Source organism: Symphalangus syndactylus, chromosome 8 (genome assembly GCF_028878055.3).
Source record: "Symphalangus syndactylus isolate Jambi chromosome 8, NHGRI_mSymSyn1-v2.1_pri, whole genome shotgun sequence".
NCBI lineage: Eukaryota > Metazoa > Chordata > Mammalia > Primates > Hylobatidae > Symphalangus > Symphalangus syndactylus.
The window spans coordinates 58,321,947-58,337,210 of NC_072430.2; the positions used below are offsets into that span (position 1 = coordinate 58,321,947).

A 15,264-nucleotide genomic window follows, 5' to 3' on the forward strand; every position below is an offset into this window, starting at 1 on the left:
TCCGATAGAGAACATACGAAAAGCACTTTGATTTTCAGGACATCCTGTGGGACCTGGTCTTAATTTCCTAGGGCTGCTGTGACAAAGTACCACAAACTAGGTGGCTTAATAAAACAAAAATTTATTATCTCGTAGTTCTGGAGGCTAGAAGTCTGAAATCGAGCAGTTGTCAGGGCCATGCTCTCTCTAAAATCTGTACAGGAAAATCCTTCCTTGCCTCTTCCTCTTCTAGCTTCTGGCATTTGCCATCAATCCTTAGCATTCCTGGATTTGAAGATGCATCACTCCAACTTCTCTCTCCATTGTCACATGGCTATCTTGTCTCTGTGTGTATCTTTTCCATTTCTAGTAAGACCACCAGTCAGATTAGGAGCCACCCTAATAACCTCATCTTAACTCGATTACATCTACTAAGACCCAATTCCCACGTGAGATCACATCACAGCTACCAGGGCTGAGGACTTCAACATTCCTCTAGGAGGACACTGTTCAATACACAACAGACCATACTGGCGTAAGGAGCCTGAAGGAATGCAAGCAGACGAACAGGATGCAAACAGAGAGAACTGGTTGCAGAAGACAAAGGAAGAGATTTGTAGCATAAGGGTGGGGCCAACATTTGTGAATTGATCAAACTACTGCATTAAGTAAAAGACTAAGTACATGTCAGATTTAACAACAGGAAGGTTATTGGTTAGGTTAATAAAAACAATGTCTGTAGGACTAAGATCATATCGCACTGGGTAACAAAGTGGGCAGCAACCGTGGAAATGAAGGCCATGAGTTCTAGGCAAGTTTCTCAAGACATTCGGCTGTGCAGAGATAAGAGATAAAAAAGTTAGCTATTGAAGAGAACACTGTGATTTTAAGAAGTACCTCTGATGTCAAGAATTTGGAAGCACTTAACATTTAATGATCTTTTTCCATATTGTATGGCCACTGGTTCATATGTCTGTCGTGGATTAGAACACTAGACACTAGCACCTTCAAATTGAGAGCAAAGATTGTATTTGAGAGCATGTTGCTCCCATTTTTAATATATTGCTCCCCGTTTATAATGGGATGGACAAAATGTGCAAAGAGTTGGTTTGAACTGGAAGGGGCTTGTTAAACATGCTGCAGTGAGGAGGGTACTTTCCTGTATAAATTGTCATCAAAATTTACTCCTGGCTGCTGGGTTTGGCTAAGTCCATGTCCATGACAGCTGCTTGCATCAAGGGCCCAATAAGCTCTTCTGGGATTTGCAAGTCACCTGCCTTTATCTTTCTTTTACCATATTTATCAGTCAGGGTTCTCCAGAGAAATACAACCAATAGGACACACACACACACACACACACACACAGATATACATAAAACATGTGTTTTATTTTAAATATATAGATATATAAATGTTTTATTTTAAATATATATATGTGTGTGTGTGTGTATATATATATATATATACACAATTTTTTTTTTAAAGAATTGGCTCACATGATTGTGGGAGCTGACAAGTCCAAATTTGTAGGGCAGGCTGAAAACTCAGGCAGGACTTGATGTTGCAGTCTTGAGGCAGAATTTCTTCTCTGGGAAACCAGTTTTTGCTCTTAAAGCTTTCAAGTGACTGGACGCAGCCCCACCCCTATTATTGAGGGTAATCTTCTTTACTTAAAGTCAACTGAGTTTAGATGTTAACCACATTTACAAATTCACAGCAGCACCTAGATTAGTGTTTGACTAAACAACTGAGACTACAACCTGCAAAGTTTATACATGAAACTGACCGTCACACTGTCCTCCTCCCAAGGACCTCTAAGAGGCTGCAGCTTTTGAGAAGGTGTGCCAGTTCTGGTCCCAGCAATCGGGTAGATGTCTATAGGTTTGAATTTAGGCATTCATAGAATACTATTTTTACAGTGAACTCTATATGGCAAGTGGAGCTAATAGCTACAAATTAACTACTTAATACAGTTGACTCGCAGGATTACAGATGCCTGCATTCTTTCTGAAAGCAAAATTCGAACCATGATGTGCTTTACTCATTCATGGTAAAAAGATAAAATGCTATTTTATATTCGTGGTATAAAGATACCAGGCCCAGCCTGTGGCAATTCACTCATTATCTTATAGTAATACTACCTATTACTATCTGGAGGTGTCATTAACCTCCTTTCTCCTTAGAGGATAATTTAATACAAGGCAGATCCGTCTCTCTCACCATTCAATAGAGCATTTAATTATCAAAGGATCAAAAGCATCTTGTTATATTGTGGTCATGCAGCACAGACTCCAAGGGAATTATGAAAGATGGCTTAAGTGTAATTTCCTGAAAGAAAATGCAGTCAACAAAAACTTAGACCACAAAAGATGACAGCTTTTGAATCATAACATGTCTATTTCCATATTTCTATCACAGAAAACTCTATTAAGACAACTTACAATGGAAAAAATCATGCAAACAAAGCAAGAGTGTTTTTCATATAGATATACTGAGCATTTGAAGGTGTCACCAAAGGTGCTCACTCAGGAATGCCAAATACTGCTAGCAGCCCCCTTTAGTCCAGGTCATGATGGGAGACTGCAAAACACACACACACAAAATGAGCGTCTCCAAACTCTCGAAATTAAATGGTTTAAAATCCTGCATTCTCTAATCACATTCCTTTTCTTCAGTGTCGATTTTATTACAGCTTCTCTAGAGGAGATTTTTTTTTAAATTGAAATGACATAATATGCCAGGAGAAAGATAGGACACTCACAATTGCATATACAATAGTGTCATTTATAACTCATCCTTCCAAGATAAAACCAGCCTACCTTCGTAGAAAACCTTGATGGCTTTGTTTGGTGGCTAAAACAATACAGAGAGCCATTTAACATGAGTGATAAAGAAATCACGGAGCTGACTTTCCTGTTTATATTTCCCATTTCCATCCTGCATATATGATTAGAAGATGTCACTCAATTACATTTCAATTTTCTGCCCACTGCATTCATTAAAAAATTTCATAAATGTTCTGGAAAAGATAATTTATTGAGTATATGCTGAATTTGCCATTAGAAATTGAGAAGTGTCCAGATGCACATTTTGCCCTGTCTATCATTTACTTCAGGATATTGTGCTTTTGATAAGTGGACTGTGTTTGGATCTTTACATGTATCATATAGAGTATAGTAATCCCTTACAGGGACTTAAATGCTTTCATTACTAGGTGCTATCAAGAGAAAAGATGCGGGTTATATTAGTGAAGGGGATTATTTTTTATTACATAAATATTTTATGATATCTATTTTACATTTCTTGCCCTGACACTTTATTACCACCGACTCTTATTAATTCCACGCTTGATATAAATTAAATGTGAGATTTTGATGTGTGTGGTTGCCAGGGCCTTGAGGGCACAGAATCTCTTCTCTAAGATCACAATTGCTTAACTTCTCCTAGGATTAATTTGCCTAACCACAGTCCCTGAGCTATCTAAGAAAAGGATGATTTGGAAACAGAGCAGCAGGCTTCCAATGCAACAACTCAGAACCTCCTGTTTGTGCAGTTGGTGGGAACTCAAAGACAGAGTTCACCCAAAGACATTTTATAAGGGGCTTGTTAATTTAATATGGTCAAACTCTCCATTGTTCAGAAGCTGGTGCACTTGTCTGGGGACTTCATTACTTGCTGGCACCTCTGTGTGAGGCCAGTTTGGGCTAGGGAAGGTGGAGAAACTCACACACTCCATGGTTACCACTTGTTAACAACGCTCGCTCATGCAGACGGCAGCGGAAACCAGCTCTGCCATCCTCTGGGACTTAAGCAGGCTCGCCTCACCTTAGTTATCATCACAAAATTCATCAGACTATTTTTATTTTCCCAAGTTCATCTGATAAGAAAAAGAAAGAACAAAGGTAGAAATGCTTCCATGAACAGAATACAATTAAGATCAGGGAGAACGACGGAAAAATTGGGTAAAGAAGACAACATTGGAGAGATAGGCTACAGCAGATCTCAAAAAGACGTATGAAGCCAAACAATACAGACGTTTTCTGTAGGCCAGGGTTTCTTAAGTGATTTACAAAGCCCCTGCTGAAGGAAAACAACTATCCCTGACCCCCAGTGTTAAATCATGAAATATAGGTACCTATAGATACATATACATGTATACAGGGACATATGCGCACATATATGCACATACATATGTACATATATACACATATGGCACATTTACATACACGCACTCATTTTATATTTGCATATTTAGGCATTTCCCAGTCATGTTAGGTACCTTTATCGTTGGCTGAGGCTCTTGGCTCTTTGATTCTGCCTAATCTTCATTCTGGGATCTAGGCTGATGGAGAAATCCCTTTCTGGGATATTACCAGGCTATGACAGGAAGGAAAAAGGGAGGGCAGAACACTCAGTGGCTATGAGAGCTTCCACTTGAAAATAACACATATCACTCCCACTCACTTTTTATTTGGCAAATCAAGCGGTGCAGCCAAAAAGCTAAAGTCAGCAGGGTGGGAAGTATAATTTTTCCACAAAAGAAAGACCCAGTAGGGAGGGACAATAAATACTTTTGAAAAATAGGAGAACTTACATGTGAAACTCAAAACGAGGCTAAACTCTTTTTACTTATAGATTTTACGTGGATCTAAACAATTATATGAGTCTAAGAATTTTATAAGAAATGTATAAAACCAATAAAGTTCAAATTAATATTTGTTTATTGTGTTAAATGTTTTGGTGAAATGAAAACACCACTCACCAAGAGGAAAATAAAGGCATGCATCACTTTACGACAGGGATATGCTCTCAGAACTGTTTTGTTAGGCGATTTAGTCATTGTGCGAACATCATAGAGAGTACTTACACAAACCTAGATGGTGTAGCTTCCTACACACCTAGGCTCTATGGGATAGCCTATTGCTCTTAACCTGTACAGCATGTTACTGTACTGAATACTGCAAGCAATTATAACACAGTGGTAAGTCTTTTTGTGTCTAAACATATCTAAACATAGAAAAAGGTACAGTAAAAATACAGTATAAAAGATAAAAAATGGTACACCTGTATAGGGTACTCACCACAAATGGAGTTTGCTGGACTGGAAGTTGCTGTGGGTGGGTCAGTGAATGGTGAGTGAATGTGAAGGCCTAGGATGTTATTGTACTACTGTAGTCTTTATAAACACTGTACACTTAGGCTACACTAAATTTATTTAAAGACTTTTTTCCTTCTTCAATAACAAATTAATGTTTGTTTACTGTAAGATTTTTACTTTATGAACTTTTTAATTTTTTAACTTTTTCACTCGTAATAACACAGCTTAAAACACAAATACACTCTACAGCTGTATGAAAAGATTTTCTTTCTATAGATCATTATTCTATAAGCATTGTTGTTTTTTAATTTGTTATTTTTACTATTTAATTTCTTTGTGAAAAACTAAGACACAAGCACACACATTAGCCTAGGCCTACGTAGGGTCTAGATCATCAATATCACTGTCTCCTACCTGCACATCTTGTCCCATGGAAGGTATATGATGTCACTAAGTGATAGGAATTTTTCAACTCCATTATAATTTTATGAAACCACTGTCATATGTGCAGTCCATTGTTGACTGAAACATCATTATGCAGCACCTGACTGTATTACAAAATGCAAAGGCTCTGGTTTTGTGGTCGTTGCTTGTGTTTGTAATTTAATTAGGCATGCCTGGGCTGTGATGTGACATGTCGTAACTAAATTCTCCTCAGACTTGTCTCTATTGGGCTACTAATAGGTTGTTTGAAAACCTTTCTTTAAAAAGTTTGCTGTCACAGCATTTGACCTTCACATGGGTCAAACTCATCATTACAAATTATGTCCACTTGTGTACACTTTTCATTAACTTATGACATTTAAAGATGTATAATTTGGCACCAACAGGATCATAAAGATCTATAACACAGTGAAATTGAATGATAGTGATAAGACAGTCAATTAAATGATCCAGAATACACGTATTACTTTTATAAATTTTTAAAATTGATATTTGAAACACAAAATTCAAGGAAACACCTAGACAACTTGAGCATCACCTCATTATTCTCATAAGAATGTCACTTCAGGGGCCTGGGGACACTGCTCTAGGTGAAAGAGAGCCATCGAAGAATTTAAAGTCAGGGACTTTTATAATCGAAGTTACTCTGGGGGAAAATCATGCTAAAGGCACTATTGGGCACCAGTTTGGATGCATGATAATAGGCCTGGTAAGAGAAAGTGAAGGCCTAAACACAAAGTGGAAAGAAGGAAAAAAAAATGATGGAAACTAACAAGCATACCAACTTGATATCTGGAAAAAAAAAATTTGAAGCAGGGAGAGTCGAAGGGAGAAAAAAAAAGTGCATCTGATTTCTGGTCCCTAAGACTTCCATGCCAGCCTCCCCGAGCAAGGGAAGCTTAGGACTAATAAATATATAGGTTATGATTACTCAAAAATTGGAAAGAACACTGGACAGAGTTAAAAGGTGTGAGTTCCAACTCCAGCTTTGCCATTTTCTAACTATGCAACGTTGGGGAAACAACCACCTGAGCTTGTACAGAGAAGATTCATAAGCTCTCCTACCTATATCACAAGTTATTTCAGAGTGCGATACGCGGTGAAACACATGAAAGCAGTTTCAAATCTACTGTTATTAGGGAGGAACTTAGTAATTTGTAAAGTGCTGTACAAAATAAGTTATCATTATGAGGTCAGGCCAGGCGTGGTGGCTCATGCCTCTAATCCCAGCACTTTGGGAGGCCGAGGCGGGCAGATCACTTGAGCTCAGGAGTTCAAGACCAGCCTGGGCAACATGGTGATATCCATCTCTACCAAAAATACAAAATATTAACTGAGTGTGGTGGTGCAAACCTGTGGTCCCAGCTACTTGAGAGGCTGAGGAGGCAGGATCACTTGAGCCCAGGAGGTACAGGTTGCAATGAACCGAGATTGCACCACTGCACTTCAGCCTCTGGAGTAATCTACCTCTCCAGAGTGAGATCCCATCTCAACAAAATAAATAAAAAATATTGTTATGGGGGTTAATTAAAGTTTTCTCGCCACTCCTTCTTTTCTTAAATACTGGGCAACCCAATCATAAAGTAATTGAACGGGAAGTTTTGTTATGCAACTCGAGTCTGAGCAGAGCCAGACCCTCTTTTGGCATAATAAGGTACAGAATATAAGCTAAAAAAGAACTATCCTTTATTTGCAAGCAATCTGTTTTTCCCTGAAGGAGTCTACTCTTTCCTGTTCCATCACAGCCTTAGTCCTTGAGCTTTCTTTTAGCATTGCCATGCCTCAGGAGAGAATGACCACCCCTGCCAGAAGCTCCACAGATGAGGATCAAGAAAATTCTAAAGAAGAGAATTGACCACAAGGCCAAGGGCCTAAGCTGAGGAGGCAAACAAGAAATGTGGGAAAGGATAAAGGGGGATGCTGACTGATGCCAAGTGGAGCACCTGATACATCTAGAGAGTCTATGAGCAAAGTCTCATAGACAAAACCTGTGGACAACACATACAGAGAAGTCAGCAAGAGAGGGTCTGTCTGTACTGGTTGGATTACGTCACTAGAACCTCAGGCAAAAAACTGAGAGAACATTCTTTGGGGGCCTGCGTATGCATTTACTCAGCCAAAGGAAGACTTAACCCATTTGCTTGCCCACCTCCTCATCACAGTCACCAGCAGCTGCCTGGATTCTGACAGTAGGAAAGACCAGGAAGCAAATAAGCCAGATGGGACCAATCATTGGCTGACTAGGAAGACATTCTCTTGACCCTCCCACCCTTCTCACCAAGGTAAGGAGCACAGCATTGAACTTACGTTATTTTTTCAAATCCACCCTTCTGCTGGAGTATGGCAGATGATCTTCCAGGAAAGTTCAGAAAGCAATAAATGTTGACCTAGGCAAAGAACAAAGAGACTTTTGTTGGAAGTAGGTCTTAGAATAGCATTATGATTTGTTGCTGTTTGATGGGTTTTATCTTCTATATTTTGATTCCTGACTTTTCCAAAGTTTTCTGAGACTTTTAAACTAAAAGTAAAATGTAGGTTCTTGGCTACGAGTCCTTGTTAAGGGAAGTATTAAAATATTAAAAGGAACTGTGGTTAAGCTACTGGTCTTCCATCTCACAGAGGGCAATTCAGCTACACACAAGGACATATTGTAGACTTATAGTAAATCAGATTCAGCCACTTTTTAAAGGTGCATTTGAATTCTGCAATTGAAGGGAACTAAAACACTGGAGAATATTGAGGCAGACTCAGAAATCATAATATTTATCACAAACCAAATGTCACCTTACCCTTTCAGTCCAAAAGGTCATACAATATTATCCTTGAGCAAGAAGTACTGTTGCTCAGTATCACAAATGAAACACCAGTATGGTTATGCTACTTTACAGGAGTTTTTAAAAGATTATTATGACATTGTTCTTTGACAATGTTATGACCATTCTCCATTTCTTAGGCATCTTAAAGACTATCTTCTTTGTCAACACCTCCAAAGGCCATGAAACTCTTCCCCCAAATTGTCTCGGTCTCAGTTTCTCACTCCAAAAACCTAAACAAAGCTGCTGATTACTATCTGTAATGGCCCATGAGAACTTATGATCTCACGGGTGCTTTACACCCCTGTGAGGCAAGTAACTGGCAAATAGTTATTATTCCTTCTTTAAAAGAAGAAAATCGAATTCAGAAAAGCTGAGTGTGTTGTCAAAAATAACTGAGCAGTTATTGAATAAGATGAGCAAATCTAGTTAAGGTTGGCAAACTGGATTTATCTGGGCTAAATTGTATCCTCCAGAATGGAACTACATTTAGAATATCAGATGCTACTGCAGTTGAATAGAGGGATTTCTAAGAGTTATCAATCTTAAAGCTGGAAGATTTTAAACAAACCAAAACTATTTTGGGTCCTGAAAAAGCACAAAAAAAATCTAAGTGAATTCAATAAATTTAACTAGCGTAGGTTTGTCGACAAAATAATATGGCTTTTACTGAAATATGCATGTATATTTCACTTCATACTAATGTGTCCCCTGAAGAATTTTATGGTTATAATTATTTAAATTCTATAAATCAAGTTATTATTTTTATTATTTTGAGGCAGGGTCTGACTCTGTTGCCCAGGCTGCAGTGCAGTGGAGCAATCTCGGCTCACTGCAACCTCTGCCTCCCAGGCTCAAGTCATTATCCCACCTCAGCCTCCTGAGAGCTGGGACTACAGGTGCAGGCCACTACGCTCAGCTAATTTTTGCATTTTTTGTAGAGATGGGGTCTCACTTTGTTGCCCAGGCTGGTCTTGAATTCCTGGGCTCAAGTGATCTGCCCACCTCTGCCTCCCAAAGTGCTGGGATTACAGGTGTGAGCCATCCTATTTTTTTGTTTGTATAAATTTATGAAATACAAGTGCAATTTTGTTACATTGACTAGTAGTCAAATCAGGGCTTTAAGGTATCCATCACCCTAGTAATGTACATGATACCCACTAGGTAATTTCTCATCATCCACCCTCCTCCACCCCCTCACCCTTCCAAGTCTCCAGTATCTATCATTCCACTCTCTACATCCATTCACATACATTTTTAAGTGCCCGTTTATGAGTAAGATCATGCAATATTTGACTGTCTGTGTCTAGCTTGTTTCACTTAAGATAATGACCTCCAGTTCCGTCCATGTTGCTACAAAAGACATAATTTCATTCTTTTTTGTGTCTGAATAGTTATTCCATTGTGAATATATACCATATTTTCTCTATCCATTCATCCATTGATGGCACTTAGGTTGAGTCTATATCTTTGCTAGTGCTGCAATAAACATTCAAGTACAGGTATCTTTTTGATAAATTGATTTTTCCCTTGGCTGTAGATACTCAGTAGTGGAACTGCTCAGTTTAATGGTAACTCTATTTTTAGTTCTTTGAGAAATCTTCATACTGTTTTCCACAGAGGTTTTATTTATTTACATTCCAGCAACAGTGTATAAGCATTCCCTATTCTCCTCATTCTCACCAATGCCTGTTATTTTCTGTCTTTTTAATAATAGCTATTCTGTCTCAGGTAAGATGATATCCCTTGTGGTTTTAATTTGCATTTCTCTGATGATTAGTGATGTTGAGCATTTTTTCATATACCTCTTGGCCATTTGTATGTCTTCTGTTGAGAAATGTCTATTCATTCCTTTGCCCACTTTTTATTTTTTTTTATTTTTTTTATTTTTTTTTTATTTTTTTTTTTATTACATTAATACATACTGGTTTATTATACTTTAGGGTTTTAGGGTACATGTGCACAATGTGCAAGTTTGTTACATATGTATCCATGTGCCATGTTGATTTCCTGCACCCATAACTCGTCATTTAGCATTAGGTGTATCTCCTAATGCTGTCCCTCCCCCCTCCCCCCACCCCACAACAGTCCCCGGAGCGTGATGTTCCCCTTCCTATGTCCATGAGTTCTCATTGTTCAATTCCCACCTATGAGTGAGAACATGCGGTATTTGGTTTTTTGTCCTTTGCCCACTTTTTAATGAGATTATTGAGGTTTTTTTGTTGAGTGGTCTGAGTTCCTTATCTATTCTGGATATTACTCCCCTGTGAGATGAATAGTTTGCAAATATTTTCTCCCATTCTGCAGGTTGTCTGTTCATTCTCTTGATTATTTCTTTTGCTGGCAGAAGCTTTTTAATTAAGTCCTGTTTGTCTATTTTTGTTTTTGTTGCCTTTGGTTTTGAGGTCTTAGACATAAATACATTGCCTAGACCAATGTTTAGAAGATTATTCCTTAGGTATTCTTCTAGTATTTTTACAGTTTGCAGTCTTATTTTTAAGTCTTTAATTCATCTTATTTTTTGTATATGGTGAGAGATAGGAGTCCAGTTTCATTCTTCTGCATATGGCAATCCAATTTTCCCAGCACCATTTAGTGAAGAGGGTGTCCTTTCCCCATTGTATGTTCTTGTCAGCTTCCAGTTGGTTGTAAATATGTGGCTTTATTTATGGATTCCTTATTCTGTTCCATTGATCTGTGTCTATCTTTTTTACCAGTACCACACTATTTTGGTTACTATACCCTTGTAATATAATTTGAAGTCAGATAATGTGATGCCAGTGTTGTTCTTTTGGCTTAGGATTGCTTTGGCTATTTGGGCTCTTTTCTGGCTTTATATGAATTTGAGGATAGTTTTTCTAATTCTGTGAAAAATGACATTGATATTTTGATAAGCAATGCACTGAATATGTAGATACTTTTGGCAATGTGATTATTTTAACAATATTAATTCTTCTGATCTATGAGTATAGAATGTCTATTTGTTTGTGTCATCTACAATTTCTTTCATCAGTGATTTGTAGTTTTTCTTGTAGAGTTATTTCTCCTCCGTGGTTATATTTATTCCTAGCCATTTTTGTAGCTATTATAAATAGGATTGCCTTCTTTATTTCATGCTCAGCTAGATTTTTTATTGGTACATAGGAATGTTAGTGATTTTTGTATGATGATTTTTTGGTGGAGTCTTCAGGTTTTTTTTTTTTTCCAGATATAGGATTATGTCATCAGCAAACAGGGATAATTTGATTTCTTCTCCAATTTGAATGCCTTTTATTTCTTTCTCTTGCCTGACTGCTCTGGCTAGGATTTCCAATATTATATTGAATAGAAGTGGTGAAAGTGGGCATTCTTGTCTTGTTCCAGTTAAAGGAAATGCTTCCAACTTTTCCCCATTAGTATGATGTTGGCTGTGGGTTTGTTGTATATGGCCTTTATTAATTTGAGGTATGTTCCTTCTATGCCTCATTTGCTGAGTTTTTATCAGGAAGGGGTGCTGAATTATACCACATGCTTTTTCTGTGTCTTCTGAGATGATTATATGGTTTTATCCTTAATTCTGTTGATGTGATGTATCATGCTTATTGATTTGTATATGTTGAACCATCCTTGCAATCCCTGGTAAAAACCCACTTGATCAAGTTGTATTATCTTTTTGATGTACTCTTGGGTTTGGTTTGGTAGTATTTTATTGAGTCTATTTGGCCCATATTCATCAGGGATATTGGTCTGTGGTTTTCTTTTTTTGTGCGTCTTTGTCTGGCTTGGTATCAGGGTGATACAGGCCTCACAGAATGAGTTTGGGAGAATTTTCTCTCTTCAATGTTTTGGAACAGTTTCAGGAGAATTAGTGTTACTATTTCCTTGTATGCTTAGTAGAATTCAGCTGTGAATCCATCTGGTCCTGGGCTTTCCTTTGTTGGAAAATTTTAAATTACTGATTCAATCTTGTTACTCATTACTGATCTGTTCAGGTTTTCTATTTCTTCCTGGTTCAATTTTGGGAGATTGTATATTTACAGGAATTTATCCATTCCCTCTAGGTTTTCTAGTTTGTGGGTGTATAGTTGTTTTAATGGTCTCTGATTATCTTTTGTATTTCTGTAATATCAGTTGTAATATCTCCTTTTTCATTTCTAATTTTGTTTATTTGGCTTACAGCTCTTCTTGCTTAGTCTAGCTAGTAGTTTATCCATTTTCTTTTATCTTTTCAAAAAACCAACTTTTTGTTTTGTTGATTCCTTTTTTCTGTTTGGGTTTTTTTTCCTCTCTGTTTCACTTAGGTCTAATCTGATCTTTGTTATTTTTTTCTTCATGTAGTTTGAGGTTTGCTATGTTCTTGCTTTTCTAGTTCCTTGAATTACATCATTGGAATTTAATTCGTCATCTTTCTACTTTTTTGATGTAGGCACTTAATGCTGTAAATTTCCCTCTTAGCACTGATGTTGCTATATCAAACAGGTTGTAGTATGCTGTGTTTCTAATTTTTTTTTATTTCCAAAATTTTAAATTTTCTGTCTTAATTTCTTCATTGGCCCAGTGGTTTTTCAGGAGCATATTGTTTAATTTCCATGTATTTGTACAGTTTTCAAAGTTCCTCTTGGTGTTAAGTTCTAGCTTTATTCCATTGTTGGTCTGCTAAGATAGTTGACATAATTTCAATTTTTAAACATTTGTTGAGATTCAAGTTGTATTTTAAATATCCAACGGGAACTCACTATTTAAGGAAAAGTATCTTTGTGTGTCTTCTGTAAAAGCATATCCTTTTTGGTAATGTGAATAATCACTCCTTTATTTGGGGGCTTTATATTCTCAGAATTGAGAAATTTGTGTTTCCTTATAGCAGAATATGCCCAAAATTTGAATTCATGAGAAAATATTATTTTGCAGCAATTGAATTTTGACAGGTATATAAAGAGTTAAATATATTTATTAAAAGATTCTATGTGTACTGTAGGCAATGGGATGGGAGTTGCAACAGATACCAAGGCAACATTTTTTTTTCTCCTAAACAAAATCTCACAAGTATATTTTTAGACCATGCCAATCTGCTCCTATGGCCTTACATTGTTAAGTATGTCTTTTGTGCATGAGTTGGCCCTAAGAGAGTTATCGTTTTCACAGATATCTGCCTAATTGGTAGCAGCTGCTAATCAAGCACATTGTCACAAATTCTGCAGTATAGCATTCATCCTAAAGGTTTGTGGCTTTTTACATTTTGAAGACAAGCCATATGCCTTAGGCAGCATGGAATGGAGTAGATTTCTAGTAATTATATTGAGTCTTGTAATTTGGCCTGAAATATCTGATTTGAATGTTTATTTTGATAAAACTCCTTGAGAAACTGTCAGGTTTTTTTCAACACTTTGTGCTGTTTACACATCATCTAAGAGGAAATGTCCCTTTAGCTCTCTGGTTATAGGTCCCAGGAACAAAGAATTGAAAGGTAGCATGCTATCAGTGGAAGTTTTGGCTTTAGCAAACTGGGGCTTCAATAGATGTGTTGTCATTAATTCTTTAAATTATTCAACTACTTTTAAGTGACTGGATACACTTAACACTGTGCTAGACGCTAGATACAAAAGTAAGTAATGCATGGTCCTCGCCTCAAAAGCCTCCCTCCACTGGGGGAGGCTTCACTCACCAGAGCACAGAAAGACCAGATTGATGTTCCAAGACACTTAGTCTTGCAGGCTCCTTTATTCTCCAAGCCGTGTGCCCTTAAACCTCTGAGGCCAGGTTGAAGTTACCCTGAGTTCACAGAGCCAGGATACCTACTCTTTGGGTTCAGTGCCCACCTTCCAACAGGAGACTATCAGGACTAGATGCAGACATATCTTTCATCCCTGTTCTCAAATCCCAAAGTGTCCACCTCCTGCTCCTTTAATCTATTCTGTAAGAATTACTGTCACCCTAATACTCTTTTCTTCCTTGTATCAGCTCAATAACCTAACCTTTTCCTCCCTGTATTAGTCTGTTTTCACACTCCTATAAAGACATATCTGAGACTAGGTAATTTAAAAAGAGAAGAGGTTTGACTCACAGTTCCACATGGCTGGGGGGGCCTCAGGAAACTTATAATCATGGTGGAAAAGGAAGCAGGCATGTCTTACATGGCAGCAGGTGAGAGAGAGAGAATGTGTGTGAAGGAGGAACTTTCAGAGACTTTTAAAACCATAAAGATCTCATGAGAACTCACTCACTATCATGAGAACAGCATGAGGGACACTGCCCTCATGATCCAATCTCCTTCCACCAGGTTTCTCCCTTGACACATGGGGATTACGGGGATTACAATTCGAGATGAGATTTGGGTGGGGACAGAGCCAAACCATATCATTCCACCCCGACCCCTCCCAAATCTCATGTCTTTTCACATTTCAAAACCAATCATGCCTTCCCAACAGTCCCCCAAAGTCTTAACTCATTTCAGCATTAGCTCAGAAGTCCACAGTCTAAAGTCTCATCTGAGACAAGGCAAGTCTCTTCCGCCTATGAGCCTGTAAAATAAAAAATGAGTTAGTTCTTTCCAAGATACAATGGGGATATAGGCATTGGGTAAATACACCTATTCCAAATTGGAGAAATTGGCAAAAACAAAGGGTCTACAGGCCCCATGCAAGTCCAAAATCCAGCAGGGCAGTCATTAAGCCTCTAAAATGATCTCCTTTGACTCCATGTCTCACATCCAGGGCACACTGATGCAAGGGATGGGTTCCTATGGCCTTAAGCAGCTCCTTCACAGGCTGGGTGCCTGCGGCTATTCTAGGTGTACAGTGCAAGCTATCGGTGGATCTACCATTCTGGGGTCTGGAGGACAGTGGCCTTCTTCTCACAGTTCTACTAGGCAGTACCCCAGTGGGAACTCTGTGTGGGGGCTCCAACCCCACATTTCCTTTTCACACTGCCCTAGCAGAGATTCTCTATGAGGAC

The 15,264-nt window shown here is 38.0% G+C and overlaps 1 long non-coding RNA gene across 1 annotated transcript in view; it reads right to left on the bottom strand.

Annotated features, from left to right (window-relative positions):
- The window catches only part of LOC129487824 (uncharacterized), a 143,398-nt gene that overhangs the window by 90,493 nt on the left and 37,641 nt on the right, over window positions 1–15,264 (bottom strand). Inside the window, exon 3 of the long non-coding RNA XR_008659468.1 lies at window positions 7,829–7,908. This is a non-coding gene — a long non-coding RNA (uncharacterized lncRNA). The remainder of the gene's footprint in view (window positions 1–7,828; window positions 7,909–15,264) is intronic.